This window comes from Scophthalmus maximus, chromosome 9, assembly GCF_022379125.1.
Source record: "Scophthalmus maximus strain ysfricsl-2021 chromosome 9, ASM2237912v1, whole genome shotgun sequence".
Lineage (NCBI taxonomy): Eukaryota > Metazoa > Chordata > Actinopteri > Pleuronectiformes > Scophthalmidae > Scophthalmus > Scophthalmus maximus.
The window spans coordinates 16,868,898-16,880,929 of NC_061523.1; positions in this window are offsets into that span (position 1 = coordinate 16,868,898).

Sequence of the window (12,032 nt, forward strand, 5' to 3'; positions counted from 1 at the left end):
GGCTGTTTATACACACAGCACGAGTTGAATTTTCAGATCTTTGCACATGAATGCATGTTTGAGTATCAGCATCTGTAGATCCACAGATTAGAGGCAAAGTCTTCATAATCCTGCAGAGACTGCCACTGAAAATCTTTGTGCTTTGGATAGTTTTTTTAAATCCTTGTATTCAAGCCAAATGTAATGGCACTTGGCTTTAAGACGGGGAGGAAGGAGGAGGTGGAGGGGGAGGCAGTGTCGTTTGAAAAACAGGGATTCTGGGGGCATATGTTGAGTCTCTCCCGGAAGACGTTCATGGTGTTGTACTCTGATGTTCTTATTAAAAGTGACGGATGGAGCCGGAGGGAATGATACAAAACAGAGAGGTAGAGAGTAAAGCACAAGGCCTGGCTCCTCTCTCACCTCCGGTGTTTCTGATGCTTTCTAGTTCGGAGAGTCACACGTTTTTACTTTTGCCCTCGGTGTTGCCATGTGTGAAGTGCAACAAATGACGGATTATAATTATCATTATGTAAAAAGACATCATTCATTAGATCACTGGGCTAATTAGTCCGTACGCAGCGAGCGCAAAGTCTCCATGGAGCCTCAGAACGTGTCTGCTCATTAATCCCGTCCACCAGATTTATGCTCAGACAGCTTGTGATTTCCTGACATCGCTGCTGCCTGATGTTTTAATACATTTTATGGGGCGACACCTCTGCGGATTATTTGCCTTTGATCACTGCTTCATAACTTGGCAGACCTTCAGACTACAGTGCTGTAGTGCAGAAATGAGACAGACAGTGATCACGGCGTTGGGTCTCTTGATGAACCTCCCTGCTTCATCACTGCAGTGCACCCAGGCAAGTTGTAAAGGTGTTTGTGGACCTTAAAAATCTAGGACTATGACAGGAAAGTGAAAAGTTGGTTTGGTATTAAACTCTCAAAACTTAATTTTCTCCCTTTTTTTTTAATTTTTTTTTTACCCAAAACTCATGTCCATTATCTTTACTGATGAATACATGCATAAAATCAAAAGGTGAAACAAGTAAAATATTTGACATTTTTGCATAAAAAAAACACTCAAAGTTATTTAACTCTCAAAATGTTTGATGTTGATTAACTTTCTGACGACTGACTAATCTGTTAACCGACTTATCATTGCACCTCTACTCCAGTGTAATTACCAGGATACATAAACACAGATTTAATGCCGGTCCATCCGATTGGTGTTGAGGTATTTCAATGTGCTGGTGGTGCTAGAGGAAAACTCCAGCTAGAGAAGAGCATCAATGGTATTTATCCTCCAGGGATTATGAATGTCTTTACCAAATTGTATGGTGGTAAGATTTTAACTGTGTTACACAAATCATTACATTTTGGAGACGTTAAAATTAATATGGTAAAAAAAACATTTTTTCACCCAATAGCTAGAGAATCCTGGTTACTATTCATGGTCTTCTACAAAAAAACATCTGAAAAGAAAAAGTCTGTCATCGCTCAGTGTAGTTTTGTGTCGCGCTCAAAGTGAAACCTGCTTGATTACTGCTCACATGAGTATTTTTAAATATGAAGTGCCCCAGATTTTATGTTGAACATTTTAGTATCACATTCGGTTAAATGCCATGAATAAACTCTGCAAACCATCTGATGAGTTTAATCAGTGTGAAAGCCCCAGAAAGCTCATTTTTAATCAGTAAGGGTCATTTAAATGATGCCCAGTGTATCTGATATCCAAAGAGAGAAATTAAACTTTGACATAAGCCTGATTCTTTCACGTTACATTTGAAAGCACTTGTGCCATTGTAGATCATTTCTAAAAACTGCATGTATAGTGGATTTACAGACTATTAATGTCTTCTTCTTCAACCCCTTTTCAGTTGGAAAACAATAATGCCAGTGTTAATAAGGCGGGAAAGACTGTGCAGCTGCATTATTTCATGGTCTGCACATCTGCAAAAAAATCTATATAATTGATGGTTGATGACGACTGCTGACGAATGCCATTTTAGTCTGAATGGAGAAAAATAGATGTTCTTACGAATCTACCCAGCTCAATGTTGACGTACTCCATTTCAAATTTTGACATCAGCCGGATTAACTCTAGTCTGTATGATAATCTCCTTCTAATAATCTGATAAAATACAAAACGCTGATCAATGTTGCTAAAAAAGGGTCAGTGTAGATAAACGCTGAAGAACTCAGCATGTGAATGCCAAAGGGAATGATTACAGGTTTTCACCCATTCATTAACTATGTAAATACTGAGTGGACAGTGCAGTGACAGACACAGTATGGATAAAAGTGGCAGGTGATGAACCCGACATCTCGCCACAAGGCTGTTGATCGAACAGCATTTTAAGTAGAGTTCACGTCTGAACGTAACCCTGTGATTTGTGTCCCAGCTCAGACAAAATGAATCCTTTTTAAAGCATGGAGGGAGTAAAGGTCAAGCTAAAAGATTGTCTTGAAGTATAGTGTGTCTGCGCGTCTGATGACTGTCTGTGTGACTAACTAGATGTCATCTTGTGCAAATGTAGTCGTTCTCAGGTCTCACTTGCAAGATTTCAATAAAACGTCATGACAAAATAAAAATAAAAAAGCCCAAACCTTCAATAGCTGATTGTTTTGGCCACACGGGGGCAGCAGAAACAAGTTAAGGTTACAATGTTCACTCCGTAGGCAGCTGGATATTTACTTAGTTATAGACCAACAACATTTGGGCTGATTACCATATTCACCGGTCACAAGCCTCTCTACTGTTTTGACCTGGAACCAAAGTAACCTGCATTACAGAGAGAACTGTAAAATACACCTGTTAATGTTTTGCCACCGTCTGCTATTGTGCATTGAAATGGGAAACTGCACATGGGTCAGCATTGGTCATAAAGCCTCCTTAGTTTGCATAATTCTTTGATAACGCAGAGAGAAGGAGATTGACCAGCAGTAAAAGTGGTTGTGCAACTTTAACTCCCAGGTTATAAACTGTCGAGGGGAAGTGGTAGGTGTGCTGGGACCTTTGAGGCAGAGTGCATGCAGGCGACAGAGTCACTGTTTCATTTCCTTTGATGGAGAAAAGCGTGCGAGCATCTTCAGGGTTCTGCTGTTAAATTCTTTGTGACATTTATCCAGCGAACCCTTTAGCAAAAGGTGATCTGTTTGAAAGGAGTGCGCCATCAAAAAGCAATGTTTTGAGACGCTTGACAGGTGACGGACAGTCTTGCTCATCCACAGACGAGTGAAGCTGTAGTCACCTTGGATTCATGGTCACAATGGATCGCAAAGATGACTCACTGCGACAGCAAAAATAAAGGAAAATAATCAAGACCCCCACTGAACATTCTCAGACCTTTTCTGCAGCATATTCTCCCATTTCTAATGTCCACCATGTTCCAAACGAAGCCAAATATGTGCCAAATTATAGCTAAATATTCTGATAATTTTTTACTTTCCTGTGAACATGATGTCACTGGCCCTCAAAACTCAGAACGCTGCAATTAAGCAAAAGAGACACAAGGAAATAAATAAAACAGCAGTCAGCAGTTTGACAAAACATGTACAGTATTCAGGAAAAAACACTGCAACCAGAAAACACAACCATATGAATTCAACATGCGAGCCAATTGCATTGAGTTATTATTTCAGATAATTGCTGCTAATCTTGCATTTGCCTTTTGCTGATCACTAGTTTACCAGTTCAATTGGTGGGACATGATATATGATGAGTGCAATCAGAATGTTTAAATTAAAAAGAAAGCTAATTTCCATAATCTTATGTTTGACCTGTCGTGTTTTTGTTTTTGCTTGTGTTTTATCCATTTGCTTTGTTGTTCTTTTCAGTAATTGCAGTTAATATGTTGTTGTTGTTGTTGTTGTTGATTAGGTTTTCTTTATTTGCTTGTTTTGTCTCTTTACACGTTTCCTTAAAAGACCAGTGTGTAGGATTTAGTGGCATCTAGTGGTGAGGTCGCAGATTACAATCAACTGAATAAAAGATCCTCCGAAATCCTACACACGCTCCTTTAAGTTGCAGTGTTTGATTCATTAATTTTTACAGTCAAGTTTTTTCCTCTCTTTTAAGTCTGTCATGTGCAGCCTACCTGCTGGCTGGACCATTTACTGCATGTGATTTCTAACTTTTCCTCTCAATATACTTAATGTCATTAAACAAACTCCACCCACTGGATCTTAGATTAAATCGGATATGCTGCTGCTGCGGCTGCTAAACTGCAAACACATAACTGCTGTGGCACAAACTTAAGGGCTGATCATAAACAATTCCTGTAACACCAAGTGACCAGCTGGGGTTGTAAGTGCTTCAATGACATATCTTGATTCCACAGAGCAAATCATGCATATTGGTCAGAATTGTGAAGCTAAACTGTGAGTATGTTTTTGAGCAAATCCACATAATTTGTCATTTAGAAACTAATTTTGAGAAAGCTATGCAGCCACTGTACTTGTTTTCTTTTGGATGATGACGCTTTACTGCAGTTGACGGGGCAAAAAAGGGAACTTATTGCTAAGTCAATCATGAAGGACTAATGACACAATAACACATAACAACATTTAACACTGACTAGAATAATGTATTCAATCTTAAAATGCTCCAAATTGATGATTAGCAGTAGAAAAAACATTAACACTACAATAGTAGATAATTGATTACATTCTCTTCTATGTGACCCTTGATTGATAGTTATAGTTTGATATAAAACTATCAGTAATTTATTAGTTATCATACTGTTGCCGGTTTGCTCTACACTCATTCTCTAGTAAAAACACAGGATTTGTGCAAAACCTGATTAGAAGAAGTATGTGGTGTGGAGGAAATACAGGATATATGAAGAGGAACGTGAACTAAAAAGTGATAACATCACCAAACATGACCACCAGGGGTGGCTAGTGTTCAACGTATTCAACCTCCACTTCTCTCTCCAATCTCAGTAGAACACCCTGTTCTTCAGAAGAATTTTTTTTTTGCTTTATCAAAGGTGCACTCATTTACAATCTACCTCAATTGGACGCAAAGCCATTTCTGTGTATGTGCGCGCGTGCATCTGTGTTTGTGTGCGTCAGGTGATTTAGTGCCGGTGACAACCTTCGGCCATGCCCGTAGCCCCGTGAACAGGCTCAAAGTTGTGGACCAATTTTAATAAATGGTAGCCCTGGCAACAGTGTTCAGTGTGTGAGTCAGAGGAGCTCAGGCAGAGGGGAAGGCAGGGCACCATGGCCGAACGTGGATGCTTTCATGAACACCACCTCCAAGCCTGGCTGTTAACCAATTTCACATCTGTGCCGAACAAGAGTCAGGGGGCGAACTGAATTATAATCAAATCAACATGAAATAATCACTTCAATAAGCTCTTGCAGCAGACAAATCATTTTTTGATTTTGCCATTCGGGGGTTCTGAGAAGTGTTTGCTTTCAGTCAACACATCAAACACACAGCACTGTAAACCAAAGCGATTGCATTTAATGACTTGTGCGGCGGTGTTTGAATAGTCTGAACAATGTGAGGGATGTGAGTACAAGTAAACATTTGAGGAAAACTGGAGCAGCTCCGGGGTTGTTGGGATGTCGTGTGGTTGAAATGCACATACCCACGTATCTCTGGGGAGTGGATATTATATTTGGCCATAATAGTTTCAGGGATTTTCAGTCATCATGTGTATAAATCAGTTAAACGGCCGCAGACAGTGGACAGCAGCCTCCAGAGCCCTGCAGATCCTTCTCATGTGGTCGGAGGGACAATAGGTCATATATGGTGGATGATAATGAGGAAACATTGGAAACGCAAGCCAAAAACTAAGAAGAGGAAAATAAGTTAATTAGTAGCAGCCCCGTCCGATTCCACAGTCGAATCAAGGGTTTTGTGACCTCAGTCACGTACGACACTGCAGTCCTGCATGTCGCCGTCAGTCCCTGTCTTTAAAGTAAACAACAAGTGGCCATGTTGGGGTCACTCACTTCCAGTGTACGAGCTGCCTTTGTTTACTGTGCCACTGCAGAGGCCCGAGGAAGCTGATTACAAATCTCGCCACGTCCCCTGGATTACAGCTACGTAACAGTTATGATGTTCAGAACTAAATATTTGCTAAAAAAAAACAACACACTGGGACAAACAAGTACACAGTACTATTTCATACATTCATACTTTTGATCTATTTCACAATAACTCCAAATTACACTTCGAACCAGTTGCACAAAAAGAGGAAATATACAGTTGTTGCCCCGTAATGATCAAATTATAATAAACGAGATAAAGGAAAAAGAGAAAAAATAAGCACATTCTGAAAAAATAAATTATTATTATTATTATTTGAACAGGCTTGATGAGACTAGTTTCAACAGATTTAAGTGTTTAACATTAATACAAATATCTGGCTGTTTAGCTGCTAAATGCTCCAGTGAGTCAAATGACCGACCCATTTCACATACAAGTCGTCATGTGATCAACTAGTAAAACTCAAATGCTTATTACTGCCCCTTTAACTTGTTTCTCTCATTGTCAAAGCCGTGGCAAACTAAGACACAATAACAATCTTTATCTTAATCTCCTCTCAAATTTATTGTACATGTTCTAATAATCAAATTGAAAATTTGACATATTGTTTTGCAAAACCAATATTTACTCATTATTCAAGTTAATGACGTTCCAGATCTCTGAGTGTAATGTCATTCTGAAGTTTAATGCATTCTTTATTGGTATCTCCACATTTGCACCATAAATATCATGACCCAAATTTGTGAAGAATATTTTAAACTTGAAAAAAAACCCATAGTTTTGACAGATATTTATCATCGTCAGTGTACAGGTTCTGTAGCGAGTAAAACACAGTGCATGGTATCTTTTTTATTTTCCTGGGAGATATGAGATAAAACAGTGATCACAAACACATGCTGCATTTGGAAAAATGTATCTTTCTTTTATCTGCCCCATAAAGAAGCCCAACATCTTGAAGAAATTAGGAAATTTCAACAAGACGCATATGAAATAGGTCTTCCCTTTTTTTCCCCCTTTATGACACAATACATAATTTTGGGTGCTTTGGCGGGGAGGAATACCTCCCCCTCTCATTGCGTTGACAAAGTGCCCTTAAACGGAGCTTGGAGCCCAAGTGAAACCAGATTGTATGGAGAGATCGAGGAAGCAGAGGACAACAGGCAGTAAATCAGATGACGTTGGAGGACAAAGGTTTTGCAGCCAGAGATTCACATACAAAACAGTAGTTACACCTTTCAGAGGCAACAACCGGGAGAGTTATAGCCTCGGTCAAAAGCTGTTCTGTATAAGGCTGCCGTGACGTCTTCTTTGCATTGCAATTTGAGCCACGCAAGTTTCTGAACGTACAAATCTGTAGCCGTGCTTGTGGTCCTCTGATGCTATATACTTGGCTGCAACTTATTTTGATTTTGCTAATACTCCCACAATGACGATGCTAAAACGCTGATGTTTATCATGTTCATCCTAGTTTACCATGTTAACGTTTGCTTTTTGCTGACTGTATCGGCTGTATGTGGGGCTGGAGAGGAGCTGCATGTGATGTTGCTCCGGATATTTTCCAGAACATTTCCCTTCCAGGCCCAAAGAAAAAAAAAACTCACCAGTGTCCCTTTGTGAGAATACATCAGGAAAATCTCTGGGAAATTCACAGAAAGCAAGTGGGCGTTATCATCATGTCGTGTCCCTGCATGCTCTATCCAGAGCACGTTGCCGTGGACGGGCTCGACTCGAACAATCTCCTGCTGCTTTCCGTTTTCAAATTGTTATTAGTCAGGAGATCATTTAAAAATCAATGGGATATCATGAATGTCTGAATGTCTGAGTATCCTTCAGCACTGCTACTCTTAGAGCAACCACCACCAGCTTGGCTACAAGGAGTTCTACCGTGGAAATTGTACCCAACCAAAATGTGGTGAGATGTGAGAGCATTGTAGAGTCTCTCGTTTCCCCGGTGATTGAAGACGAATGAAACTCCACACCAGTCACAGAATCAGACTGGCTGAGATGACATAACGTGTACTGGAGGACTGTGAACTTTAAAGCAGGAATGCAGAGAGAATGACCGCCGATTTTTTGGGCAGTAGCTGATGATGGAGTCCTGAGTGTGATCGCCTGTCAATTCAGCCGCAGATGAATGAGTTGGCCGGCTTTGATGCTGCGGCAGGTCACATCCCTGCTGTCCCTGTGTGTGTGTGTGTGTGTGTGTGTGTGTGCGTGTGTGTGTGTGTGTGCGCGAGTGTGTGTGAGGTAATGAGGAGTGAGATAGTGAGAAATACTGGGATTACTGGAAGGTCGGGAGCTGTCAGATGAGATGGATGCAAGACTCCTTTGGCGCTCAAATCACACACACATATACACACTCAGAGGTGCAGGGGTTTGAGTCCTGAGGCGCCAGTACCTCACACACCGACCCGCACGCGTTCAGATGTAAGTGCACATGCACACATGCTCACAACCGAGCAGATGTGTGCGTACAAGCGTGCATGCTCACACACACACACACACACACACACACACACACACACACACACACTTCAGCCATCCAGTCAGCTTTCAAACTGCATACATCCTACTGGGCTGCGCTCCAATCAGGAGGATTAATGAAGAGGTATCGCATTTTACAGTAACGCAGCGTGTGGGGCTCTGGGGAACAAATGGCTGGAGGCTGCAACTCCTCAAGTCTGTCTCCAATAATGTAATCGACTTTTAGGTTACGAGATAGCATGGTTAAGGCAATTTGTAGAACTTTGTGGTATGGTTGAGTTATGTTTCCTAACAAGACCATCACATGCAATTGGCTGCTTTCCATAGTCCTCAGACCCTCATGAATACCTTCTGTGTAAACACTCCACCGCTGAGAAGAGCCATGATAGTGCAACAAGTCAGAAGGCATTTGGTGAAGGAATCCATGATCATTTAAGAGGTTTTCGTGAAAGGAATTATTTCCCTAAAAAAAAAATCATTGCATTTAGTCAAATAAACTCAAATCAGCGAGGCCTGAGACAACCTTGAAAAACGAAAACAAGCCTGGAATAACTCCAAAAATTGTTGCCCACAAACAGCTGAGCTCAAGGCTCGTTTTGTGGCGAATTTCATGGTCAGATTATGTTAAAGACAATATTTTGAGGTTTGTTTTACAATAATCCTGACCACATTTAAAAAACCTTTTTTGGGGGGAAATGAGATTTGAGTTTGGTTTGACGTTGGTGTACAATTATTAAAGCCGAGCAAGAAACGGTGGCAAACTTGCACTGTTTCTACAGTTGCTCGTTCATAGTTCTGTCAAGGGCACGGGCTGCTGTCACTCTGAGAAGCTAAAAAACTCTGATCCAAGGGCAGCTGGGGAGGTGGTTACATGTGTGGCAGAGTGCGGGATGATAACAGTATGTGCCTGGTGTGAGGTGACAGTGCTGTTCCAATACTCTGCACACTCATCCAAGGAGGCTTGTGATGCTTCTATTTGTCTCTCACAGTGTCAAATTCCAAACCGCTGAGGGAATAACCCAACTTGTTGCAGACGAGTGGGGGGAACATATCGGGGGAGCGTACAGTAGATGAGTGTTAGGACAGCAGGGTTTCTATTGATAACAGCCTGATAAAGGCTGGAGTGAGCGTGTTACATGTTAGAAGCCAGCAGAGCAATTCTGCACCAGTCAAACTAATCCTTTGTTATCAGCGTGTTTGTCTTGGGTCGGGATGAAAGCAGCAGAGCATACACACAGTGTATTTGTGTGTGTGTGTGTGTGTGTGTGCACACGTTAGCCACGTCTGGGGTCTATGGTGTGTCCGATAAACATGTTAAAGTAAAGGTCAGGCCTGATCAGTGACCCAGATACCGAATGTGAGGGAAAGCTGAGCGATACCACAAACTGAGGTCAAGAAAGCCATCAGGAGTTGGACTCCTGATGGCTATGGAGGATTCACTGAAATCCCAAATCTGACAGCCGAGTGTTGTGCAGAAGAAAAATGAGCGGACACAGCAGGAGAAGATTAGGCGTTCACACTGAAAACTACCATGGAGCCGCAGGGTGCATGGAGCTTAAGGTACCAGTGAAGCATGACATTTTATATGATTTATACATGTGCGTCATGATTTATTCGGCGAGTTTGTTTCCATTGTAGTTAGTTTCTCTGATTTTTCTTTATCAACACACAAAGATATTTTCTTTACATAGTTTTACAAAGTTTCATGGCAATCGCTCAAATATTTATTCAGCACAAAAGTGACCCACACATTAATTCTGTCACCCAGAGAGCCGCTCTACTATCAAGTCTAAAAACACGGAGCAACGTCCATTCGTGCACTGGTAAAATTCTGATAACTATTCAAGGAAAATTATATATTTGTTTGGATCTAAATATTTCAGAAAAACAACCCCGCCTTTGTGTGATTGATAGAGTTGTCACTCCACAGAGAGGAAATGAATTTATACTTGAAGGAAGTCCTCGGACGTGGTATTGTTTCATTTGGCAATGAAGGCGTAGGTGGAAAATAACTACTTCTTGCAGCTGAGTACAGCTGATGTGCAGGAGGCTGCTCCGTGGCTCCAGAAATAGCTAAGGCCTGTAACCAGCATGGTTTCCAAACAATGCACCGCTCACTGGACTCCGTTAGACTTCCCTTGGCTGATATTCTGAGCTTTTTAATGACATCCGGTCGCCAGAAAAGAGTGGTGAAGTCAAACCAGAGCTACGCGGTCCACAGGAAGATATCGACTTAAGGGACCGAAAGAAAACACCCAAACAAGCAGGCAGGCGGGTCAGTAAACAGGAAAATACACAGAGGAAGGCACCTGGTTCGAGTGCACGGGGCCTTCAGGGACATGGGACACACTCCGGCTCATGCTGTGTTGTTTCCTATTGACATGCAGTGTTTCCTTACTTTGGGATATCCTGTGTGAGTGCGTGTGTGTGTGTGTGTGTGTGTGTGTGTGTGTGTGTGACTCAGTAAATCTGTCATTGTGTCAGAGCTTGTTTGTTAAACAATATCTATAACTGGTATCATTAACTGCACTTTGGAATTTGCTCCATGTTAATTACGTAGGATGTTACTGCGTACAGAGGAATCCCATTGTGCTCGCAAATTTCCAGGGATGATCTAGTGTTCACAGAGAAACACGTGCTACTGCAGCCAACTCAAACACTACATGGCTCTATCCGGCAGCTTGATTAGAGGTCGATATTCTGCTTTTACATACAATATTATGCTTTTTTGGGGGGATTGAAGTTAAGTTTTAAATTAAGGACAGCAGTTTGAAGTCAAAGTCAGAGGAAGCATTTGCTGACTGCAACATTAATGAGCCACAACTCAGCTTAAAACAGCAATAATCAACGTTTTTTTTTAGAATAACAATGGATCAAATGTCTATATGTAATGTGAAGGAATTACTCATAGTGATGAACCCACAGAGAATTATCAGTGTACTCTGAAGTTCCCTGCAGCTTTCAGCTCATTGGTGGCTACTAGCTGGAGGACACTGTGGATCGGACTAAAACAAAGCAAAACAGTGTGGGTATCCGGTGGCCGGAAAAAAATGACTTGAATAAGTTAATGAAAGTTGCATCCATTGACTGTATATAAAGATGGTCGTCATGACTCCCCAAAAGTGAAGCCAAATCAGACTTGATATTGATCGCCCCCTTGGGGCTGGCTGCAGTACAAACGGGGTGAAACGTCATGATTGACAGCTGAGACTCACGATTGGTTGAGTGCATGTACCGGCAGTACCTTCAGATTGCGGCTCCACACCACGAGCACAACTGGGCAGACTCTGGCTCCGAATGACGTCAAAAGCACAAGATGGCGGTGCCCGTGTATCTCCGATATTTTAGCTTCATTTTTCTACAACGGGAGGAAGAAGAGACGAACATCAAGGTCAGAGTCACGCTGCTGACTTGCTTAATAAAGACAAATAATTGCAGTTTCAAATATATGCAGAGGTTAATGTTGGGCATTAGAAAGAACTTGGATTAATTAAATGGAAAACCAGGGTTGTTCAGGTTCCACATATGGCTGCTGAAACAACGAGAGTAAATGGAGAGCTTT